This window comes from Mastigoproctus giganteus, chromosome 9 (assembly GCF_048544385.1).
Source record: "Mastigoproctus giganteus isolate SK-2022 chromosome 9, ASM4854438v1, whole genome shotgun sequence".
NCBI classification, from domain to species: Eukaryota; Metazoa; Arthropoda; class Arachnida; order Uropygi; family Thelyphonidae; genus Mastigoproctus; species Mastigoproctus giganteus.
This window is the reverse complement of record NC_143583.1, coordinates 93,252,314-93,279,395: the sequence shown is the minus strand read 5'-3', so window position 1 is coordinate 93,279,395 and position 27,082 is coordinate 93,252,314. Positions and strand designations below refer to the sequence as shown.

Sequence of the window (27,082 nt, the reverse complement as noted above, 5' to 3'; positions counted from 1 at the left end):
TCCTATATATCATTGACAAGACTCCATGACCTGCCCTGGCAGCCCATCTGCACTGCTCGCAAACTTCATATCTGACTGCACAATTACTCCCAGCTCTTTTTCACTTTCCACTTCCCTGAGTGTAGTACCACACAGTTGGTAGGTTTCTTTTGGGTTATTCTTGGGTTATTAATAATAGAAGTATAAGAAGTATGTAAGGGTATTTTGAACAATTCAGGCAGAAATGTGTATTAGTGTCAGGATACCACTTTTAAGAATCAAAAATCTAGAACACTCATGAAAGAACGATGTGACTACACCTAACATCTTCATACAATTATTTTTCTCAACCAAAGAGACACACCTGTTTTTAAGAATAGATAGATCATGCCTCTGAACCCCCATAAAGTAATTGGTCAGTTTTAATAGTAAAAGCACAAGAAATATGAGCTTCTAAACAAGCAATACCTAGGGTTAAAAAAAAGCAATCATATAGGCTGCATAACTGAAAATCATATGGACGTACAATTTTTGAGTGCTGCTTTCAAAGGCACCCTGACATTCCCCCCTGCCACCCACCCATATATAACATACTACATTTTAGAAATATGAAAAATGTGATCAATTCAGATGGATCTGCTTCAAACTCTCCTTGACACTGTACACCAATTCAAATGCTTCTGCAACTTCAGGAAGCCTTCCTGATAGATTTTTTTGGAATTGTTAAGTGTTATATGTTAAATTATTCAGAACATAACACAGTTCCTGTGTTATGTTCTGAATAATTCCCAAGTTCTTAATAATTAATTCAAGTGGCTTTAAACTTGGGAAATAAAAAAAAAGAAATCAAAGGGATTAAATATGGTGAGCATGCTGATGGTTACCACAGTAATGGAATTCCTCACAAGAAATTTTGAATAGAAAGCAGTAAGTGTGCAGGGGCAGTCATGATATAATTACCAATTTCCTGATGCCTTTTTCAAACCATTTAAAGAACTGCACAATTGTTCTAGAACTGTTTTGTAGTATTCCTGGTTCACCATTTGATCACACGATAACTCATAATGAAAAATTACCAACCAGTCAAAAAATACAATAAGCACAATCTTCGCATTTGATCAAGTTGGTTGTCTTACATTTATGATGTTTGGAGAAGATTGAGACTTCTATTAAGAAGACTGAGCCTTTGTTCACAGGTCACATACATCAAACCATGATTGAAAACCAGTAATGATGTTAAAAACAGCAAAAAGTCGGTTAGCAGCACATTAAAAAATAACCTGACATGCAAGACTGGTCTCAGATAGTTTTCAGCGGGACTAACTGATGATGATAACTGCAAATTCTAAATTCAAACACTACTAAGCTTTTTATACCAATTAAGAGATATTGTTCAATGGTAAGGCCTAAATTGATGTCAGATGTACTGATGAGACAAATAGATGAGAATAAAAATGCATGGGATGATTGGTTGGTTGTGGGGTTTTTTGGCGCATTAGCAACTAAGGTATGCATGGGATGCCTATAAATTATCAAGGGACACAGAAACCTACAGTATGTACGAACTGGTCTGCAATCAAGGCACTAAGTGATTCAGACAAGCTACGACAGAAAAAAAAAGTTTCTGCATAAGAACACAAAGAAAACTGCAAAGAATTCTTTGCTTTATACTAGAAGGAAAGGGATGAACACATGGGCCTACTCGATATGAATGGAATAACTATTAACGATCTTCTTTAGGCTGCTGATAAACTGAATAAATATTTTGCATTTACATTTATCCATGAGCGAAGTCTTTAGGAATGACGGTTAGAATTATACCAAGTTATAACTGGCACCAGCCAAAAAATAAAATAAAAATTCTTCCTGTTTCACCCATCCATTCACTCCAAAAATTTGTCTAGTTCAGCCTTAAATTTATTTAAGCTATCAACTTTCACAACAACAACAACAACAAGTGGAAGTTTGCTCCAGCAATCAACCACCAGCTGGCTAAAGGCAAATTTCCACACATCTATTCCACAGCTGTTTTTCCTCAATTTGAATTTATGCCCCCACAGGTGTGGAATCTGAGCAAGAGGAAGACTCCCATCAGCATTGAACTTGCTCAAACCATTCAAGGCCTTATACACCTCAATCAGATCACCTCGCAGGTGCCTAGTCTCCAGATGCTGTAATTTGCAGAAGTTAAGCCTACCATCATAACAGCAACCCCTTGTTCCATTCACTAATCTCATTGCCCTTCTCTGTAACCGTTCTAGTAGCTCAACATCTTTCCTAAAATGAAGCCTCCAGATCTGTATGCAGTACTCAAGGCATTGTGAATTTGTGATAACTGAGAATAAAGTAGATGAGAAATTTTTGAGGCTAAAAATTAATAAGAATCCTGGGGCTCATGGAATCTATCTAATTATATTAAGAGCAGCAGCAAAAGATGTAAGCAAACCTTTGACCAATACTATAAGAGCAGTCCATAAGGACTCCTGCTGACTTCTTGGATTCAGGGGAGTTCCTTACAGACTGCAGATGTGCAAATATCTTTCCTATTCACAAAGAAGGGGGGATCAAAGTCAGTAATTACAGACCTGTAAGCTTTACTTCTGTTTCCAAAGAAACTAACAGAGTCCGTTATTAAAGAAGTAATGCAGGATCATCTTGACAAGAATATGGCAATTGCAGCATGGATTTGTTAATGGGAGATAATGCCTGACCAATCTGGTTAGCTACTGTAACATAGGAACTGGCATTACAGGAGCTAAGCAAAGGAAATGGCTGCAAAAAATTATTTTGACAACCAAATACATTTCAACAAAGCTTTGACACCATTCAATACGAAAGCATGCTGTACAAACTGGAGCAGTGTGGTATTAGAGCTAAGTTACTGCTATGGATAAAGGAATGTTTGAGTGCCGAAGTGTATACAGGCAAGGGGAGCTGCTAGCAGTTAGGTGGGGGATTAAGACCATTAGCCAATGGAATGTTGCCAAGTTTTCTACCTTGGATCCAGTGGTTCTTGTGTAGTGGTGGCCTTTGCTCTCATACTCCGAACATCATGCATGCTGGTTTTGGGGGTCTGGAGGGTGTTGAATGTGGGCCACTCCTCTGGATATCTGGACTATTTTCTTTTCTTGGTTTTTCATTTCTTCTTCGATTTACTTTTCAAAAAGGTTGAAATATTGCAAGTTGAATTCAACCCACAATTTTTGATATTCTTATTGCAATTTTCTTATTATGGGTTGAATTTAACCCACAATTTTTGATATTCTTATTGCAATTTTCTTATTATGGGTTGAATTTAACCCACAATTTTTGATAAGAAAACCGAAGAAGAAATGAAAAACTATGAAAAGAAAATAGTATAGATATCTGGAGGAACAGCCCAAATACAACCTCCCCCTCCAGACCCTAGAACCACTGCACACCAACCCTGATGTCCAGAGTATGCGAGCAAAGGTCAACACTACACAAGAACCACTGGATCCATGGTAGAAAACTTGGAAATATTACATTGGCTAATGGTCTAAATCCCCCACATATAAATTAACAGCTGGCAGCTCCCCTTGTCTACATGCACTTCAGGTTTCAAGGAGCATCGGATTGGAGTCTGATAGCAAGTGAGAATGTAATTTTTATGCATTTGGTTTTACTTAATCTAATATCTATTTTCTATATGTGCCCCTTGCCTATATGCACTTCAGATTTCCAGGAGCATCGGCAAGAGGAGTCTGACAGTAGATGAGAATGTAATCTTTATGCATTTGGTTGTTGTTGTTGTGGGGGGGGGAGTTTCATGGTGCATAAGCTACTTTGGCTATAATGCACCTATTCGTTTATAATAAAAAGGAAAAGAGAAAGTATCGTACTGTCTAAAAAGTCCTTAATCAGAAATGATTAAAAATTCTAGTTTGCTTGAAAAAGCAGAAAAATTCAGATATATTGGCCTTGTCACCAATCAAATTCTCTAGAGTTATTGGTTATTGAAGGATAACCAGTAAATGTAGGGTTGAAATTCTGTCTTGTTTATAACAGAGGCAGTCAATGAGAATGTGTTTTTAACAGTCATATTTATATAGCAATGTGGAGACACTGTGGTGGATCATCTCCTGTGAGTAAATGAAGGTAATTGTTATTCAAATATTCAAATTTGTAACCCTTTGTGTTTCTCTGTTCCCCCAACAACATGGTCTGATGATGGGTATCAGTAAGATACCTGAAATGTCATCTTAAATTGTCTAGTGATTTAAGCGATTAGTTTGATAAACTATATTATTAATTTCACGTAGTATGAGTGGTATTAATTATAGCAATTTAGTAGTTTCAGAGTTTTAACAGTCCAATCTGCATTTAGAAATGCAGATTGGAGTGAAAAATTGATGACAAAGTGAAAAATGATGACAAAGCAGGGTTGTTTTTGCCTCATGAATTATTGTGCTTAAAAGTAGATTTGCTGTACTGGTGGGAAAAAAATGAAAGGTTATTACTCTTTTTATTCACATCTGAATAAAAATGGAAAAGACTTTAGTCATAGGAAATGCTGCCTCATCAAATAAATAAACACCCTCTATACACCTTGTAATCTAATAACCAGCAGGGATAAATCTAAATTGATGATTAGCATAAAACTACACTGATGAATTTATCAATAAACTAAAAAAATGCCCGACAATATGTAAATTGGAAGCTAGAAAATGTCTATAGGATGCTTGCAGAGAGTTTAGACAACGTTCTAATGATATTAAGAGTAGGAGACCGGCAGAATTACTTAACAAGTACAGGTCACTGTTGAAAAAAAGCCGTGAATTAGGGTTGAATTTGAAAGTGTCTGCAATTCTGCCCAGACACGATACGAGGGAGTATATGATGAGAGCCTTGTCGATCAATTCAGCCCTGAAAAGATTGTGCAAGACTCAAGGGGTAGAATTTTTTTTCAGCCTGGTCTGTACTTGTTAACAGGATAGACTGCTTCTACAGGGATGGGATACACTTAAATAGAAAGGGTGCAAGAATATTTGCTGATGCTATCGAGGCAGTGTTAGGTGGGTCGGAAAACTGCTAGCTTTGGGGGATACAAGGACTAATAGATTAACAGTAGCCACTGGCAGAGGTGAAAGTGATTCTTACACTGGTTCTATTGCAATGAGCAAAAGCCTGGAAAACAAGATGCAGGATATTTCAGAGACTGCTGGGAGTCATTGCGGTACAAGTAAACATATGGGTTGTGTTAGGGTAGCTAAGAATAGGAATAGGTGCATGTATACTTGCGTGTACACCAATGCTAGGAGTTTGGTAAATAAATTTGATGAATTTGAGGTATTGCTCAAAGCATCAAAGGTGGATATTGTTGGGATATCAGAGACATGGTGTCACACAGATATAAGGAATGCAGAACTGCAATTTGGGGAGTACAACATCTACAGAAAGGATAGACAGGATGCTATTAGTTAAGAAACACATAAAATCCAAGGAAGTGAAGCCAGTCGACATCGCTGGAAAGTGCAGTGTTGAGTCAGTTTGGTGTGACATAAGCATTGGGAGATCAAAATTGAGAGTAGGAGTGGGCTATAGGCCTAATGACTCTAATGAGTATAATAAGAAACTATACAGGGAAACAGAGTGGGCCAGTAAATCAGAGAGTCATATAATGAGGGATTTTAATTTCCCAGATATTGACTGGAATTTGTGGGTTGGTCACTCACACACTAGCAAGGCTTTTGAGGATTTATTGGATGATTGTTTTCTACATCAGCATGTTCGGGAGGCAACTAGAGGGAGTAATACTCTTGATTTGATTATCAGTAGTGATTTTTCATGCATTAAGAATCTGCAGATAAAAGAACTACTAGGTGGCAGTGATCATAGTGTGCTGAAGTGGGATTTACTCAAAGAGGTAACTACCATCAGGGGTAAAGGGAAGGGTTATTGCTTTCATAAAGGCGACTACGATGGTCTGAGACAGTATTTAAGTTCTATACAGTGGGACCAACTGATGATGTTACCAACAGCAAATTCAAAATGGGAAGCATTCAAAGAACTTATCTTGGAAGATACTAGGCTTTACATACCAACTAAGAAATACTGTTCAAGGTTTAGGCCTAAATGGATGTCAGATGAACTAACGAGACATAGGGCAGTGAAGAAAAATGCATGGGATACATATAAATTAACACGTGACACAGAAGCTTATGATAGATATAAGTTGATCTGTAACCAAGTCACAAAGGAGGTTAGGCAGGCGAAGGCAGATTAAGAAATCTTTGGCAAGGGATGCAAAGAGTTCTTTACTTATGTAAACTCTAGAAGGAAGGAGATGAATCAGATTGGTCCACTTGATATCGATGGTTCTAATGTTGATGATCCTGCTCAGGTAGCTAACAAACTAAATGAATATTTTACATCGACATTCACACATGAGGAGTTATTCAGCGAGGGGAATGCCAGAGGTGTATTCAACTCTGGCAGTAAGCTAGATAATCTTGTAATAACTGAGAGTAAAGTGGAGGAGAAATTGTTGAAGATAAACACAAGGCACCCGGGGTGGATGGATGGGATCTATCCAGTTATATTAAGGAAGGCAGCAAAGGAAGTAAGCAAGCCCTTAGCCATAATTATGAGAGCTTCCTTGGACTCAGGGGAGGTAGTACCCTTGGACTGGAGATGTGCAAATGTGACCCCAATTCACAAAGGAGGATCAAAGGGCAACACAAATAATTATAGACCTGTTAGTTTAACTTCTGTTCCAGGAAAATTAATGGAGGCACTGGTTAAAGAAGCACTGCAGGATCATCTAGACAAGACTTCAGTTATAGCTTAGACACAGCATGGTTTTGTTAAGGGGAAGTCTTGCCTGACCAATTTGATTGGATACTATGATGCAGTCACAAAAGAACTGGATGCAGGGAATACCTTTGATATTATATACTTGGATCTTAGAAAGGCTTTTGATACTGTTGCACATGGAAGACTGCTGCACAAATTGGAGGCAAATTGCGGCACTGGAGGCAAATTGCTGCTAAGGATAAAGGGGTGGCTGAGGGGGAGAAGACAGAGAGTGGTAATCAATGGACACTGCTCATCGCGGACTAATGTTATTAGTGGAATCCCTCAGGGTTCAGTGTTGGGTCCATTATTGTTTTCTGTATTTATAAATAATATTGATGATGGTATATCAAGCTTAATGTCCAAGTTTGCAGACGATACAAAGGTTGGCAGGGTTGTTAAGGACACTACTAATGCTATGCTGCTGCAACAGAATCTGGAAAGGTTGAGCAGATGGGTTGAGAGGTGGCAAATCAAGTTTAACATTAACAAATGTAAAACACTACATATGGGAAACAGCAACCCCCAGAGCAACGTATCAACTCTGTGGTACTACACTGATAGTGGTAGAGAATGAAAAGGACCTGGGGTCCTTTTCATTCTCTACCTTGTGCAGGCAGATATGAAGTTCTCTGACAGTGCTGACTGGCTGCAAGAGTAGCTCATGGTGTCTTGTCAATGATATATAGGAATTTTTCTAGCAGGGATAAGGAAGTGATTATTCCCTTGTATAAGGCAATGGTCAGGGCACACCTTGAGTACTGTATACAGGTCTGGAGGCCTAATTTCAAGAATGATGTAGAGCTGCTGGACCGAGTACAGAGAAGGGCAACAAGATTAGTGAATGGAACAAAGGGTTGCTCTTACGAAGAAAGGCTTAAGTTTTGCAAATTACAGTGTCTGGAGACTAGGCACCGGCGAGGTGATATGATAGAGGTGTATAAAGCTTTGAATGGTTTGAGCATGCTCAATGCTGATGGGATTCTTCCTCTTGCTCAGAATAATCACCTGAAAGGGCATAAATTCAAATTGAGGAAAGACAGATGTAGGATAGATGTGTGGAAATTTGCCTTTAGCCAGCGGGTAGTTGGTTGATGGAACAGACTTCCATCTCTTTTTGTGGAAGTCGATAGCCTAAATAAATTTAAGGCTCAACTGGACAGGTATTTCAAACGAACGGAAGGGTGAAGTGGAAGTGTGTTTTTTTTTTTTTTTTGGCTGATGCTGCATAAGCTTGCTTTGTTGCATCATATGCCTCTACTAATGCTAATTCCAGTGTTACAGTTCTAATATTTCCCCAGTCAGAATTGTTTACACAATCTTTTATATAAAACAAAGTGAATCTAATCATGTAGGAAAGTTTTCTCAATCTATTTTGTTTAATCATATGTATGACATTGTTATTTAAAAGTAGTAGTAGTAGTGGTGGTGGTGGTGGCATGTGATGCAAGAAAGCAAGTGTATGAGCTTATGCAGAATCAGCCAAAAAAAAAAAAAAAACACACCATTCCCTCCAAATGCCTGTCCAGTTCCTCCTTAAATTTATTTAACCTATCAACTTCCACAACGACAGATGGAGGTTTGTTCCAGAAATTAACCACCCGCTGGCTAAAGGCAAATTTCCACACATCTATTCTACATCTGTCTTTTCTTAATTTGAATTTATGCCCCCTTAGGTTCATAATCTGAACAAGTGGAAGGATCCCATCAGAATTCAGTGTGCTCAACCCATTCAATGCCTTATACACCTCAATCAGATCACCGCACAGGTGCCTAGTCTCAAGCCACTGCAATTTGCAAAACTTAAGCCTCTCTTGGTAAGAGGATCCCTTCATTCCCCTCACCAATCTTGTTGCCCTTCTCTGTACACACTCAAGCAAATCTACATCCTTCCTAAAATGAGGCCTCCAGACCTGTACACAGTACTCATTGCCTTACAGAGGAACAATCACCTCCTTTTCCCTGCTAGCAAAATTCCTATATATCATTGACAAAACCCCATGACCTGCCCTGGCAGCCTGTCTGCATTGCTCAGAAAACTTCAGATCTGACTGCACTATTACTCCCAGGTCTTTTTCATTTTCTACCACCTTGAGTATAGTACCACACAGTTGGTATGTTTCTCTGGGATTACTTCTTACATTTGTCAAAGTTAAACTTCAGTTGCCACTTCTTAGCCCATCTGCCCAAATTATGTTATGTTATTTGGATTTTAGGAGCATTAGCAACTAAGGCCATATTGCTCCGGGATATGCGTTGGTCATTCCCTGATCTTTCCGCATCCTCCGTATTTGGTGGTGACGGACTCGAACCCCGGTCTAATCAAGAAGCATGTGCTACGCACTGCTGCTCCTTCCCACCTGGCTACAGAGGCACCATGCACAAATTATCTAGATTCTGTTGCAGTAGCACACTGCCATTACTGTCATTAACAACCCTGCCAACCTTTGTATCATCTACAAACTTCGACACTAAGCCTGATATACCTTCATCAATATCCTTGATAAATATACAAAACAACACTGAACCCTGTGGGACTCCACTAATAACATTAGTCCATGAAGAGCAGCACCCATTAATTATCACCCTCTGTCTTCTCCCACTCAACCATCCTTTTATCCATTGTAGCAACTTACTCTTAATACCATTCTGCTCCAATTTGTACAATAATCTTCCATGCGCAACAGTGTCAAAAGCTTTCCTGAAATCCAAATACATGATATCAAAATTATTTTTTGCATCCAGTTCCTTTGGAACCACATCATAATATCCTATCAAAATTTGTCAGACAAGACTTTCCTTTAACAAACCCATGCTGTGTCTGAATTATTGCTGTAGTCTTGTCTAGACGATCCTGCAATGCATCTTTAACCATTGACTCCATTATTTTACCCTTAACAGAAGTTAAACTAACTGGTCTATAATTACTCGTGTCACCCTTTGATCCCCCTTTGTGAATTGGGGATACATTTGCACATCTCCAGTCTATGGGGACCTCCCCTGAATCCAAGGATGCTCTCATAATTATGGCTAAGGGTTTGCTTAGTTGCTTTGCCGCCTTCTTTAATATAACTGGATAGATCCCATCCACCCCAGGTGCCTTTCTTATGTTTAACTTCAACAATTTCTCCTCCACTTTGCTCTCAGTTATTACAAAATCTTTAAACATCCTGCTACAATTTGATAACCTTCTGACATTTTCTTTCCTTAATAACTCCTCATGTGCAAATGTAGATGAAAAATACTCATTCAATTTGTTTGTTATCTGAGCAGGATCATCAACAGTCGAACCATCGATATCAAGTAAACCAATCAGATTCATCCCCTTCCTTTCTTTTTAATAAGTAAAGAAATCCTTGCTGTTTTTATTAGCATCTTTTGCCAAAGATTTCTCGTAATCTGCCTTCGCCTGCCTAACCTCAAAGCAGGTTAGGCAGGCAAAGGCAGTAAAACTATACTAAAATAATTTTAGTAAAGTTTTATTGCCACAATTTAAGGTATATTATGATTTATTTGCAATAAATTAATATTATTTACAGAAAAAAGGAAGGTTTTATGAATTTTGCCATAATTTCTACTTACCACCAAAAAAAAAAATCATTCTGACAGCTTAAAAAGAAAAAAATAAGTTAAAGGGAAGATTTTCCTTTGGGAAGGGGTAGGATAATAAATATTACACTGTAATAACACAAAGCTTTTAATAACTTATGGGTCTCACAGAAACACAAAATTCACACTTAAAATGATATATTTATTTCCAATTTGCGATTATCAAATTTTAAATCAGTACTTAATGCTATAACAAAGAAAATGGAAAATACTCATTATTTTAGAAGTTGATTTTTGTTCTTCTAAGAATGCAAATGAAAAGTAAAAATAAAGCATGTAATAAAATAATATGACAATATAGTCAGATAAACATACAAATAACTGTATTCTCCAAATTTCAAAAAAAATGAAACCATGTTGCAATGTATTATTAAGAATTTATTTAATTAATCTACATTAGTACAATATGGTGTGTGAACTGAATGGCATACTTAAAGCAAATTAAAGTAACAAACTTGGAGACAGGGAATATAAATAAAAATGACATGAAAATATTTAATTTATTTATAGTGCACAGTCAGGTTCAGAGAAGTACTCATTGTATTTAATGCAGATCAATCAAATAAGTTTTGAGTCAATGCACTGTTAGATGGTTAATTTTTTTTGAAAATGTTAGAATATTTCATTCTTGTGCAATGAATTAAATTCCTTGATTAATTCATTGCATAACAAATTTAGAAGCAGCATAATAAATTTCCATTTACACTCTGTATTGGGGCCAGAGGAGTTTATAACTTTATTGTAACTGTTCTATTGCAGCCGACATATCAGTGCAACAATTAACAATGGGCAATGCACTTTATAACAACATAAGGCTTTGCTCTTGTAATGTGTGCACACAGGCTAATTATTAATAGCAATTAATAAAATCCCTGAAATAAATTTATTGAATTATTTATACATTTTATCATTCAAATCTAAAATGTTGCTGAAACTAAAATTACATAAAACTAAAGAGGGAGGTACAGAAACTTGTGATTTTCACACTTCCACAAATAGGAGTTTCCTATAATAAAGTCACTCACTGCACAATGAAATATGTTAAATGCTAATGGTATTCAGCATTTTATGCACTTTTCTTTTATTGTCTCTAAAAAAAATTCTAAAGCATTAAGCTGCTATCACTTTATGCATCAATAAATCTAGCTTGCCTTGTTATATCTCCTTTAAAGAAGCGATAATACTTAATATAATGAGTTTTCAGAGATATCTGCAACTTTTAATTGGAAAATGGACTCAAATTATTTTCCCTAATATAGAAAGTTTTAAATAACCAACTGAAATAGAAGGGATGGTTGAAATGTTTGTGGCCTCAATATGAAGGGTATATCTGAGGAGTCTGGTAATGTCACTTTTCAACACAATTTTCTTTCGAATCAATACGCCTTTGAGAATGATATTGCAATGCATTGATTCCAGCTGCAAAGAAACTTTTCTCTTGGGCCTCCAAGAATGCATCCACTGCAGCAATAATGTCACCGTCAGTGGAAAAGTAATGCCAGCCAGGTATTTTTCAAATGAGGAAATAGATAAAAGTCTGATGATGAATATATGATGAAACTTAGATGACGAAACTTAGTGAATATGGCGGATGGTCCAAAATTGCAAAGCCACACCCATACAATGCGGCCATGACAATGACAAACTTGTAGGCAAGTGCATCATCCTAGTGGAATCAGACACTTTTTCTGAGTTTTCCTTGGAATTTGTCTTTGATGTTTTCAGGCATTGCCTCACAAGGTCTGCATAACATGCCTTTATGACTACCTGGCCTTTCTAAAGGCAATTCACTAGAAACACTCCATCAGCATCCCAAAAAAAATGATGCCGTCACCTTGCCAGCAGAAGGAATCAACCTGGCTTTATTTGAAGAGAGAGAGAGAAAAAGAGTTCTATTTCCATTGTTTAGACTGCTCCTTTGTCTCTGGCTAAAAGTGATGGTCCCATGTCTCATCCATGATCACAAACCTTGCAGGGGAATTTCCTGGATCTGCTTGAAAGTGATGTAAATGTTCACTTGACTTGACAACTCTTGTGCATTTTCGGTCTGCTATTAACAACTTTGGGGCTTCATGCTGACACCTTTTTCCATAGCAATAATGTGTTATTATGTGGTAGATGTGTTGCCCCAGATGCTGGCAATGAACCAAACTGTCACTCATCACTACATCATGCACACTGTCAACAACTTCTGGCGTGATGGACATTGCAAGTCTTCCAGGCTCTCCCTCCCTTGTTTAAAAAATTCTGCTGCCCACTTCTTAACCACTGAATAGGAAGGGGCATCCTATCCCAATGTTGTAACCATATCCTCATGAATTGCCTTTGGCAATAGTTCCTTTTTCCCAAATATTGGATGACTGCACGGTGACTGATTTTGTCCATCTTTCCTTATTCACACAACTTTGTTGACTTTAGGACCTGTAATCAAAAAAAGATGTTGTTGAAACTGCATGAAACTTAGTGGTTACTGTTTGAAGTGTTATACATTAAGTACAGAAATTTTTAACACTGTACCACTGTCCTTTCTTACTCAGGCTATAAACTTTTCAAATGCCCCTCATATTAAATAATAATATCCTAGTCCTGTTTGCAATGTAATTGATTTTATTTGGACATTGCTGCCTGGTGCCTTCTACAACAATGTCATCATAACCTCATGCATTCCATTACTGGTAAACAAGTGATGCTTCTGAAACTGCACATCATGTCATATCTATTGGACATTCACTTGATTTAACAGCATATCAGCTGTGGATGCTCAGATGAAATTTTTAAATTCTAAGTTTCTGAAACAATTAGTATTTAATCAAAATCTAAACACAGCATTCTGTTAGAATTATTTTAATCACCTTTAATCCTTCTGGTGGTACCTCTCTTCTTCCCAGAACTTACATTACTCTTCCTTACTTATTCCATTCTCTCATCAATTTCTCTGATGTTTACTAAAAAACATGTCAAGCTTTTAAACTTTCTTGTCAACTTAATTTACATGAATGTGAATATTAATGATTGAAGGTTTTATTTCGAGTGGATAATTTTAACTGGCTATTCCCAGGCCTTATCTTATGCTTACTGATTTTTTACAGACTGCTGACAATGGTTATTAATGAAAACTATTTTTAATTTGAATATACCATTATGTGTTTTAAAAGAATTTTTAAAACAAACTGCATTACACAGTAAGCTGGCAATTTAATAAAATTAAACTATATTCATAATCTGTAACAAAATAAAATTATATAATAATTACACATTGATTGGACCAGTGCTAAAAGACAAAATTGTGCCTTTTGGTTCTATAAATATTAGTCAATGTTATCAAATTTCTAATTTACTACTTACTGCAATGTAGTGCAAAATTCTTCAAATTAGTATTCCCACATCTAAAATGACCTTTTGTAAATTTGTTTTAAATATGTGTTTCTAGACTTCTCAAAGTGGATTAAAAGGAATCAAATTGTTACCATAGTCTGATCAAGCCTAGATAGATGAAGAATCAGTACAATACAAGTTGTCTAGTGAAAATGTAAAGCTGATAGTTGACAAATCTAATGATTATGGGGAATATGATTAAAATCTCTTAAGACAACTTGAATAGGCAAGAAAGGATGAAAGTTTCATTATGGGTGACTTTAAACTTAACCCTCATCAACATGGAATTCATAGTGAAGTAATACACTAAGTAGGATGAGAGTTTTGAATCACCTGAGCAAATATTACTTATTTCAACATGTCAGTAAAAATACAGGAGCTCCAAGTATCCTTTACTCGCTCCTGACTAAGGATCCAAGTGTTATCAAAGACATAACAGTGGAGGAACCACTATCATGTTATAAAATGGGTAGAGTCCTAGGAAATTTTGGTGGTTAAAGGTAAAAAAAAAATTCAGTTTCTTATTTTCATGGCAGAGTTTGTTGCCCATATCAGCATGTGGCAGTTGTCCATAGAACTGTATATTCATGTGCCCATTTGCTTGTTGTGTGAGCTGAAAAACCTGTAAAAACTCAGCTCAGATCTACCAACCGTGGCCTAAAATGAATACAACTTGAGAAACTCCTGCAGTCAGTAAGAATTGAGCCCCAGATCCCATTTCTAAATGAGAAGCAAATATCAATGTACCATGCCAACAAGATCAGAGGTCAAAGGCAAAAAAAAAAAGGCTTTCAATTTTAAGAGGGATGACTATAATGAGTTGAGGGTAGGTTCTGTCAACTAGGGTGATTTCAGGCCACTAGATACAAATGTCTGTGAAAAGTTAAAACAAATTATTCTGGATGATACAAACACATTTCTTCCAGTGAAAAAGCATTACAAAAGGAGGATGCCAAAATGAATGACAAGGGAGTTGACAGATCTTATACAACTAAAAGAGAAAGTATAGGATGGTTACAGCTTATTGCATAACGCTGCCACATATTGAAATAAGCAGATATGCAGCATACTATGGATCAGGTAAGAAAAGTGAAAACTGAATATGAGAAATCACTGGGGGAGGGGGAGAACTAACAACTGGAACAAGACATTTTTTCATATGTTGATATGTGTTAATACAAAAAAAAAAAACCAACAGATAGTTGGTAGACTGAAAAACTGGTCAACAAGACCCCACTTGATATGTTAGTTATCATGGAAAACAGTTATTAAGAGCCTTAATAAATTAATTTTATTTCTTTTACTTATTTTGTTAATTTCAAATATAAAATATAAACAAGTTAGTTACCATATACAGTGTGTTACATTTCAGCATTAGTAAACAGTAACAATTCATGAGTTATAACAAAAAAAAAAAGAGCAAAAAGCAAGAACTTTTATGTGTAAACCAACAAAATTTCTTTTCTGCACATTTGCTACCTTGCCCATTCATTCCTCCAATCAGTGCATAATATCCAGTGTTCTAGCTACAATATATTAACCCCAGGGGCTCACATCTGGTGAGTATGGGCTTGGCACACCCAGGTTCCTGAGCTGGATATCATCATTCTTCTCTCTCTCTCTCTCTCTCTCTCTCTCTCTCTCTCTCTCTCTCTCTCTCTCTCTCTCTCTCTCTCTCTCTCTCAGAATTTTTTTTTTTTTTTTTTTTTTTTTTTTTAATTCTATTTTATTCAATAATCTCATTATGCAATCACACTTGTTCCATCATGCCTGCCACTATTCAACACAAATTTGCAAGCCTTTTGGGAATGCTTTTAGGCAATCCATGTTTTAATGGATTTCTTGAATCAAACTGTTTTACTTTCATGTACCATTTAATTTTGGAAATAGCTAAACAGATGAATAAGGTGGGTGCATCACAATAGGAATGTTTAAGTCAGGCAAGAATTTCCCTTCAGGAAAATTCTTGCCTGACAAATCTGATTAATTACTATGATAGAATCATAAAGCATTTAAATGCTGGAAACAATTTCAGTTAAGAATTTGATTTGGTCTCCAATGAGAGGTTACTGCACAAAGTAGAGCATGCTGAGATTTCTGGGAATAATATCCTTCTTAAGTGCATCAGAGACTGGCTAAATAAAAGGAGACAGAGTGTGGTAACTGATGGATTTATTTTCTTCCATGATATTGATATGGGTATACAGGGAAAGTTGTCAAAGTTTGTTGTATTGTTCATTGATAATACACCCTAAGCCAGGAAGGCTTAGGTTGTACTATCAATGATCAATAATATCTTTTCCAGAAGGGAGACAGTTGTTATTATTCCTATTTATAAAATAACAGTGACTTCGTTTGGAATACTGTATTCAGGTATGAAAGCCTCACTTAAAAAAAGTACAGAGAACTTCTAGAGAGGGTCCAAAGAAGGGAAACCAACTTGGCTGGAAACTCTATGCCTTGTCCCAAACTTATATGGACTGCAGAGCACAAGATTATGCCTCAGATGTGACATGATATAGAGATGTTTAAAGACCTGAAAATAATAAGCAAAATAAATGAGGGAATTATTTTTGCAATTGTAGGTGAAAGTGGAACAAAGGGATGCAAACAAAATTTTGGTAAGCAATAGAAAATTATATCTCATAAGGTTCACCTTTGGGCAGTATGTTGTTCATCAGTAGAATAAGTTGCCTTTCAAAGTAGTTGAGGTAGAGTGAGAAAGTGGCAAAGTTAAAAGGTAGAATTGAATGTGCAGTTACTTTGCTTCCTTGTATCACTTGACCTGATTATACAAATACTAACATAACTACGGAGTGCTCCTAAGATTTCAGCATAATAAATAAGCAGGAGGTGCAACTTAAAATCAACTGCAAAATTTGAACCAAGCAACAGGTTAGTTTCTTCTTTCCTGGTTTTAAAAACCCAGACAGGTTTTGATTCCATTGATCTGGGATCTAGCTGAAGATTTTCTCGAGACACTGGCAGAAACCACAGATATCTTCAGTGTCAATGAGACTGCCGTTCTTTTTGGAAGAAACCTTTAGCTGCCTGTTAATCAGCACTAGCAGCTTCATATTGCACCCTTAGGGTGCAATATGAAGGATCCAAGACATACATAGTTTTGAAATTTCATCCTTTCATCTCTCTCTCTCTCTCTTTTTCTCTCTCTCTCTCTCTCTCTCTGCTGCTGGTCTTTCACTGTCTCAAATAGACTCAAAGCCTTGGACTGAGTAGTATCAAGGTTTAAATGCACATGACATTTCATTTGTTTTCAAATTTCATTTCAAAGAAATGGCTTTCCATTTCTGCCAAATGTCCTGCACATTTTCTTATAACTGCTAATTGCAGTGGACTGCACCATTAATTTCAACACTAATCCTAGTCTTTCATTTAAGGACTTTTTTGCATAGTTGTGCAAGGAAGGTGTAGTTGCCTTCTCGTTTCTGGCTTCAGCAATCTACATTCACTAAGTGTTATTAGGCACATTTGCATGCATATATATATATATGAATACCTGTTGTCTTCGCCATGTCCATCCATCTGCATATAACAGAGGCTCTTCCAGTGAACAGAATTTCATGAAATGTTTTTAGCATTAGTTGAGGCATATGATGCAAGAAAGCAAGCATATAAAGCATCAGCCAAAAAAAAAAAAAAAAAACTTTCCATTTCACTCATCCAGTCACTCCAAATGTTTGTCTAGTTCAGTCTTAAATTTATTTCAGGTATCAACTTCCACAACAACAGATGGAAGTCTGTTCCAGCAATCAACTACCTGCTGGCTAAAGGCAAATTTCCACACATCTATTCTAAAACTGTCTTTCCTCAACTTGAATCTATGCTCCCTCAGGTTCTTAATCTCAGCAAGTGGAAGTATCCCATCAGCATTGAGCCTGCTCAAACCATTCAAGGCCTTGTACACAGTGGTGAACTGTGAATATTTTAACAATGGGCTCGCAGTTTTTCCGACTTTCTACTGAGTAAATTTGATAGGTCACGGAAATGACTTCATCCGCGGCTTCCACAAGAGGTGCTTCCCACGCTCGCACTATTAGTAGTGTGATTAGAGTGAGTGATGCATTTTTTGCGACCAGTATGATATCTCGAGTCAGGGGCGGATTTAGGGGAGTGGACAGATGCGGCTTATTACCCCCTTAACCATGCGTATAAGTGAAAGTGTAAAACGTTCCTAGGTCTATCTTAAAAAAAAAAAAAAAAAAAAAAAAAAAAACTTAAAAAGCTGGTCGTCATGCCTCGCCTTACGATGATAACTGGATATGACAGTGTCTGGAGTTCTAACTTTTTAGAATTTTTGAATAGTATAACGATGCAATCATGCTTCCTGAAGTAACTACTGCAGTAAGTATGATTGTAACAATACAAATATTTGTCAACAATTTCTTTTTTCGTCTCACATTTTCGTTACATTCCATTGTTAGGTTTCCCTAACAGCTGCGTATGTCGCTTCAGCTACAAGATCAGTACATCAATCAGTGCAATTTTACAGAGATATTTAGATACGTTGCACTCGCAAGTATACATCTCTTACTTTAGTTATCATAAATCCATTGTATCCAGAAATTATGAAAATCTGTGAATGATCAATAAAACATTTACAATACAAAAGTTCTTTTATTTCGTAATCGATATATACAAATCAAAAGAAACGTGAAGGATGTTTCGCATAAACCATCTACTGTGTGTGCTTGGCACATGCACAACTTTTTTATTCGTCTTTTTTTAACAACTAGGGAAATATAATGGATACATTTTTTTTCATGATGAAATTTTAATATTGTGAATAAAAAATAACATGAAATATTTCCCATATTACAAATAATATAAAAACTATCACAAAACATATCACAATATAAAAACAAATATTACATAAAAAACAAACACTCTAGAAAAAGTAAACAAAAATCACAGATTAGATGAAAAAAATTATTTCACAAATATTCAAGAAAAATTTATTCTAAAAATTGCTAAATTTACTTCTTTATTAATATTTGTTTTTGATTTTCAATAGCTGAGCAATGATTACAGAGGAATGATTTCACGTAATGATCCGGATCAAATTGAAGCAATAGTTTTCCATTTAGATGTCATAATCTGCAACATGTTTAATTGTCAATATTATTCATTCATTTGCTCAATATTATTCATTACACTGAAAGCTCGCTCAGCTTCAGTACTGCTAATCGCAATGGTTTCAAAGATATTTTCTGGCTTTCTTAATTGAAAAGGTAATTTCACTCGATTTTAAAGATAAACTGTCTTCAACAAAATCTCTAAAATCATTAATTTTTATTTCATATTTTATCAGAAAACTTAAATTTCTTATTCAGTTTTCACCGTCTTGCCACCGAGATGAAAGTTCTTTCACATTCCACAATTTCGGGTAGCATATGTTTAAAATTTCTTTCAATGGTATCGTTATTTTCTTTATTTATTTTAAAATTGCCCTGTTGCATTAATAACTTATCCTTTAAGGATAGAACAATGCATTTAATAACTTGTCCCGGGGTAATTTTTTACTTTCGATTTTGATTCCTACAAATTCTTTCCACTTCAACATGCTCTCAATTTTAGCCTCATAATTTCCTTCAGAATTTTTTAAATTATCAATAGCACTGATAGTTCGAATAATTAATTTATCTGCTTTTACCATAGTGAATCTGTAAAGCTTCTGAAAGGTAAGAGAGCTCCTGCAGGATGTCAATCATTAGTGCTAAATGGGTAAGAAATTCCAAATTTAAAAGTCGATTTAATAATCCAGAATATTTAACTTCTGATTCAAAATGTTTGCACAAAGCGGGATGATTCCTCCAACCTACAACTGCCATCCGCAAGCTACAAGCTACTCATCGTGGCCCGAACACATGACCCAAGTTCTTTAGCAATCATCCTTAATTCACGCTGGTTTTTTGGTGATTGGTGATACTTTTTTTTTTTTTTTTTTATTATTGCCTGTATGCCATTATATTTTAGAACATTTTCTACACAGTAAAAGGCTCAGCAAAGTTTCAAAATCTGCCAACATTTCATCTTCATAAAGTTTATATAATATCTTATATAATATCCTCCCCCCTCTATGTTGCTATTCTCACTAGTTTTGAATACAGCGAAAATGTCGGAATCACATGGATATTCAGCTACTGTGACCATGTAAACATAGACCAGGAGAAATTTACTGAAAGGCATGAATCATTCACTTCTCCGAGAAGCATATGTCTGTTTGTTGGAGTAAAGGGGAACCACAACACGTTGACCAGAGGCTATAATCCGTTTCGAGAATCTTCTTAATCCTCTGACTGGCTACGGAAAGCATATTAACTAGTGCGACTTCTTGGTATGTGACTGCATGGGTTTTACGGACACCACTAACATTGTGAAATAGTAATCCCTTTCGCCCTTAATTCGCACTTTCTAATTATCTAAATTGCTTAAAGGCCAGGGGTCAGAACAATGCATACAAAGTTCTCTCCCCTAATCCGTTCGTTACATGGAAATTTTCTTCATTCAATGGAAACTATTTTAAATGTAATTACCAAGGGGGGGATCAAAAAAATTCACTATAAAGAAGTTGGTTAAACAGAGGTCCGACTGTAATTAAATAAAAAATGAAGCAATTTTAAAATACATAACCGATCGATTGCGCCATGAAAATGCTGGGAATGGGGCTCCGCTTGCCCCACCATAGTTTCAGCTCTGGATACTTAATAATTGCATTCAGGATTTCATTTGTAAAATAAATGATCGTCTATACAATGGGTTCGCAAATTTTCAAAAAAAATAACAATGGGCTCTCGCGAGTCCAGTATAGCTCACCACTGCTTGTACACCTCAATCAGATCAACTTGCAGGTGCCTAGTCTCCAGATGCTGAAACTGACAGAATTTAAGCCTCTCCTGGTGAAAGAACCACTTTGCTCGTCTCACATTCTCTTTGACCTTCTCTGTACTGGTTCTAGCAACTCTACATCCTTCCTAAAATGAGGCCTCCAGACCTGTACGCAGTACTCAAGGAGTGGCCTGACCATTGCCTTATGGAGGTGACTATACCTTATACAAAGGTATAATTCACCTCCTTGTCTCTGCTAGCAAAATTCTTATGTACCATTGACAAAACTCCATGACCTGCTCTGGCAGCTCATCTACACTGCTCAGAGAACTTCATATCCAACTGCACAATTACCCACAGGTCTTTTTTCATTCTCCACCTCCCTGAGCGTAGTACAACACAGTTGGTGCGTGTCTCTTGGGTTACTTCTACCCATATGCATTACTTTGCATTTGTTAATATTAAACTTCAGTTGCCACTTCTCAGCCCATCTACCTAACTTTTCTAGATCTTGTTGAAGTAGCATACTGTCTTTACTATCATTAACAATTTCCTTTTATTTGCCAACCTTTGTGTCATCTGCAAACTTAGACATTAAGCCTGATATACCTAAATTCAATAGCAAAGCTTAATTATATGGTACTCACCTTAGATGATCTGCAGTGGTTACTTGAGGGTTGGAAGAATAATTTTGGGGTTTAAATAATTTAGAGTTTACATGGGTTAATTAGTAAGGATATGAGATTAAATTAAAAATTAAAACGGAATTAAAATATGTGCAAGGAAGTAGAAGTGAATGACTTCGTCCATGGTTGTCATTGAAAAATTAATTGAATTAAGAACTCTAAAATATGTGAAAAACGGTGAGGCCAAAAGTCATAACGGTTGACTTTCGTTTTTTATGTTGTCAGTTGGCAATATTAAGCAAGGAGAGAACGTGTATTGTATTTAAAAGAATTTCATGTTCACGTGATGCTCTTTGCGACATGTGGGAATCTTAGGTGTGTGAGATTCCAGACCGGGGAAAGGTTGGAAGGTAGTTTTGCATTTATGATGTTTAATTTAGAGTAACGGCGGAACCACTCTATAACGAGGGCTTTGTATTAAAGAATTTTGTAACTAGTTTTTAATTTTATAATGGTAATGGCTGAATCAACTAGGGGGTATGGTTGTGGGAATGTACGTGTAAAGTAAGTTTCGTACTGGATTGCTCTGTTCTGAAACTGTTGTAGTGGTAATAAGCCCTTGTGTTAGAGGTTTTTGTAGAACCAAACTTGGTAGTGGTGCTTCCAATGTAGCAGGCATTGCAATTTTGCTGGTATTTAATTAAATATATGATATTATTCATGTCGCCTATCGGGTATTTATATGTTTCTTTATATGTATTGAATAATGACCCAAGTTTGTTATATGAAGAGAATATCAGAGTAATGTCAGTGCCCACGAACACCCGATGGAATTGTCCGGCGAGACTACTATGATAAGGGAGAATGATGCACGTATGACTTCTACTTCCTTGCGCATATTTTAATTCCATTTTAATTTAATCCCGTATCCTTACTAATTAACCCATGTAAACTCTAAATTATTTAAACCCCAAAATTATTCTTGCAACCCTCAAGTAACCACTGCAGATCATCTAAGGTGAGTACTGTATAATTAAGCTTTGCTATTGAACTTAGTCCAATCACAGCGGTATATTAAAATATTCTATAACTTATCTAATTGCCTGATATACCCTAATTGATATTGTTAATAAATACACAAAACAACAATGGGCCCAGCACCGAACCCTGGGGGACTCCACTAACATTAGTCCATGTAGAGCAGTGTCCATTTATTACCACTCTCTGTCATCTCCCACTCAACCATCAATTTATCCATTGTCTAAAAATATATAAATTCATACACCGACCATTGAATAAAATTTAAAATTTAATATGACTACAATCTTTACACAAAAATATTTACAATAAACTATTACGGAATGCTAAAAACTGTAATAAAAGATCATTTAAAATAAAATATTACGGGGTTACGGGACATGCTGTGTACAGCTTCCTGGGCGGAGGCTGTGCACAGCTGTGTCTCAGGTTAAAGACCGCGTACCAAAAGATCTTAGTAGTGGAGTGGTTTATAGAATAGAATGCCCGGATTGTGGGGAGTGTTATGTGGGGGAAACAAAACGACGGCTCAGGGATCGTCTGGGGGAACATTTAAATGCCATAAGAACCACTGAATACAACAAGTCTGCTGTGGCCAAACATTTTTGGGAGAAGCAGCATCAAATCTCCCCAGAGGACGCTATTATTTTGGATCGTGCACATGGATACTGGGAACGTAAATGGCTCGAGGGTTTACGGATTAGTTCATCCAGTAGGAATACAATGAATAGAGATAGAGGTATACGTATTAATCCTATCTTTGAAACAATTATACTAAGGTCGGATGAACGATTTTCTTTGCCACGTTCCCGAGACATTTCCGCTTCCAGTTCTGACCATGTGCCGATTGAACCACGTGGAGAAATACCACGTGTGGAGGTACCGTGAGCCTGCTACTTAAGGAGATGTTGCAGGAAGTCATATCACTGTTGAAGAAGGGAGCTGATGCTCCCGAAAGCTTCAGGTTTTTAGCGCTTTTAATGTTTTATATTTTAGCAAATTTTATTGTAAATGATCTTTTATTACAGTTTTTAGCGATCCGTAATAGTTTATTGTAAATATTTTTGTGTAAAGATTGTAGTCATATTAAATTTTAAATTTTATTCAATAGTCGGTGTATGAATTTATATATTTTTAGACATGAGTTTTCCCGACCTCAGAGGCCTCTTTCAGGAAATTTATCCATTGCAGCAACTTGCCCTTACTGCCATACCGCTCCAATTTGTACAGCAGCCTTCCATGTGCAACAGTATCAAAAGCTCTCCTGAAATCCAAGTAGATCATATCAAAATTATTTTCTGCATCCAGTTCCTTTGTAACCACACCGTAGTATCCAACCAAATTGGTCAGACAGGACTTCCTCTTAACAAACCCATGCCATGTCTAAACTATTACTGCAGTCTTGTGTAGGCGATCCTGCATCACTTCTTTAACCAGTGACTCGATTATTTTCCCTGGAACAGAAGTTAAATTAACAAGTCTATAATTATTTGTGCTACCCTTTGTGAATTGGGGATACATTTGCACATCTCCACTCCATGGGGACCTCCTCTGAATCTAAGGATGCTCTCATAATTATGGCTAAGGGTTTGCTTACTTCTCTCACTGCCTCCTTCAATATAACTGAATAGATTCCATCTGCCTTTTTTATGTTTAACTTCAACAATTTCTCTCCCACTTTGCTCTCCATTATTACAAAATCACTTAGCTCCCTGTTAGAGTTTGATAAACTTTTTGCATTCTCCTCCTTGAATAACTCCTCATGTGTGAATGTAAATGCAAAATACTCATTCAGTTTGTCAGCTATCTGAGCAGGATCATCAACAGTCAAACTACCAATGTCAAGGGGACCAATCTGATTCTTGCCCTTCCTTCTAGAGTTTACATAAGTAAAGAAGTCTGTTGTTTTTCTTTGCATCCTTTGCCAAGGATTTCTCATAATCAGCCTTTGCTTGCCTAATCTCCTTTGTGACTTGATTACAGACTAGCTTATATCTGCCATAGGCTTCTGTGTCACCTGCTAATTTATATGCATCACACGCATTTTTCTTCTCTGCCAAAGAAATATTTAGTTGCCTGTTAATCAGCACTAGCAGCTTCATATTACACCCTAAGGTTATGCAAGCCATACAGTTTTAAAATTTCATCCTTTGATCTCTCTCTCTCTCTCTCTCTCTTCCCCCCCCCCCCTGGTCTTTCACTGTCTCAAAAGACTCAAAGCCTTGGACTGAGTAGTATCAAGGTTTAAATGCACATGACATTTTGCACATATAATGCAGTAGGGCCACATGTTCAAAATTACATATTTTACACAGCAATGATTTGAATGTGATTGTTCATGATAATAAATTATGTAATTAAGTTACAGTTCCACATTTGGTGAACATATTTCATTGAAATCTAAGTTTTAAAACATGATTACTAAAATTATTGTAGATTTTTTCTACTTTCGAAAAATTTGAGATAAGGCTGTACTGCACTGATAAAAATTTGAGGTGTGGACTTACTGCATTACATGCGTGATTTCATTTGGCCTTGAATTAGTCTTTCCGTTTCTGCCAAATGTCCTGCATATTTTCTTATAACTGCTAATTGCATTGGGTTGCACCTTTAATTTCTATACTAACTCTAGTCTTTCATTTAAGGATTTTTTGCAAGGAAGGTGTAGTTGCCTTTCCATTATATATATATATCCGATAATTCAAAATAAAACAAAATAAAACTTAAGCCAGTAGTATGGCAAAAAATGATAATCCGAGATCCAAAAAAGGATATATCCAGATATATCCAATTATTATCGGATATATCTGGGCTTCATGTGGAGTATTTGCATTTTGCTGCCTCTAATGATAGCTTAATATTTATTTATTTATTTTCTTATTTTATGTTAAACTTTTAAGCCATTATTTAAATATATATATATATATATATATATATGCATGCATGAATACCCATTGTATTCACCATGTCCATCCATCTGCATGTAAGAGAGGCTCTTCTAGTGGATAGAATTTCATGAAATGTTATATTTGAGCCTTTTAAAAAGATTTACAAATCTCATTAAAATTAGACCAATAGGCAGTTAATATTTCTTTTTTTTCTAAAAATTTAATGGGAAAGAGAAATTCTTATATTAAACATAGCACTGTTAGTAATGTAGTACTGTTAGCTTTAAACACCACACATATATTGTTATATAAGACTCGTGAATGTAGTGTCACTTGTTAACAGATACAGGTCGACCATCACTAATCCGGTTGCACCACTAATTCGGACATAATTTCCGTGAATGTAATTTAAAATTTCCCCGGTCAGCACACCGACCTGCTGATACTGTTTTGGTGGCATTGGTTGCAGCATCAGCTGTTGGCATGAACTTGTAAACACTGGCAAGCCATTTATGCTTGTTTTTCTGCATTTATTATTATAATCTGCTCAAATTTAGCCCAAGCCATGGTTCCAATGCATAAAGGAAGTGCCTCTCGTGGTGTAAAGCGCAAACACCGTACGTTGTCCATAACAGATAGAGTTGAACTTCTGAAAAAACTCAACAGCGGTGTGTATGTGAGAAGTTTAACTCTGCTTAGTTGTAAATTCCAACAATTTCTCTTAGTTCCTCTTATTTTAGTAATTTTCTTTTAGCCATTCCTTTTTAGTTTTTTTTTTTACAACACACTTGTGCAAACTTACAGAAAAACACAACACAATATGATGGATAATAGTGTGTTAACGAACTTGTTTTCATAAAATCTCTAACAATACTGACAAACTTATTGCGATGTTTGGGAGTTTATTTTATCGCAATTACTTAATTGCAGCACTCGCCGCGCATGCAATAAAGTAATCACAAATGACCTTCACACAGAGTAGTAACGTACTTCTCTGTGGATCTTCATATGTTTGCCATAACAGCGTCACACGTATGTGGCCGACACGATTTCTCAAGAAATAAAGTACTGGGCCACATCGGCCACATATATGCGACAAAAACACTTTTTTCTTTTGATATTTTAAGCGAAAAAACAACAATACTGACATTACAATATTTAGTTTAGAAATACTAATCAAATTATTTTCTAAATATTTTTTGGTTCCTGGGGAATTTTTTTCTTAAATTAGCTTGACAGTCAATGTGTTAGGATGAGGTGGTTAACTGTTGGGTAAAGTGTTTGTGCTAAAATAACCACCGGTGATCTGGCAAACTCACTAATCCGGCACCCCACAGGTCCTAACGCTGCCAGATTAGTGATGGTCGACCTGTACATATATACAGAGAAAAAAGAGACTTAAAAATATATGTGAGAGACTAAATATTATATAGCTGAAATTAAACTGAATGGCTAAGTTTAGAGAACATAAAACCACAGAGTGGTTTTTGTTCTCTAAACTTAGTGGTTTTATGTTCTCTAAACGAACACGTGTTCTCATGTGTTCTATAAAGTTATAATCTTAATAATTAATTGATAAGGAGATAACAAGTTTGTTAATATATGAAGTACATTACATTTCAGGCATGCTAGCAAATGGTAATAATTCATGGTTTATAACAAAATAAGTCAACCCAACGACATGAAAATTTGTTACAAAGATTCCCAAACTATTCTAAGTAAGCACTAAATTTTGAAATGGATCACACCACCTGTTCCATATATATATACAGTAATATTTCTGTAGGGAAACTGAAAAGGGAATGCCACTGTGAAATTGAAATGAGAACCATCTCCAGGGGGCAAGGGAATAAGTTGAAAATTGCATGAATACCTGTTGTATTCACCAGAATATTAGAAACATCA

At 36.1% G+C, this 27,082-nt stretch overlaps 1 protein-coding gene across 1 annotated transcript in view; it reads right to left on the bottom strand.

Annotated features, from left to right (window-relative positions):
* LOC150080550 (carboxypeptidase D-like) overlaps positions 1 to 27,082 on the bottom strand; it is a 297,430-nt gene that overhangs the window by 211,443 nt on the left and 58,905 nt on the right.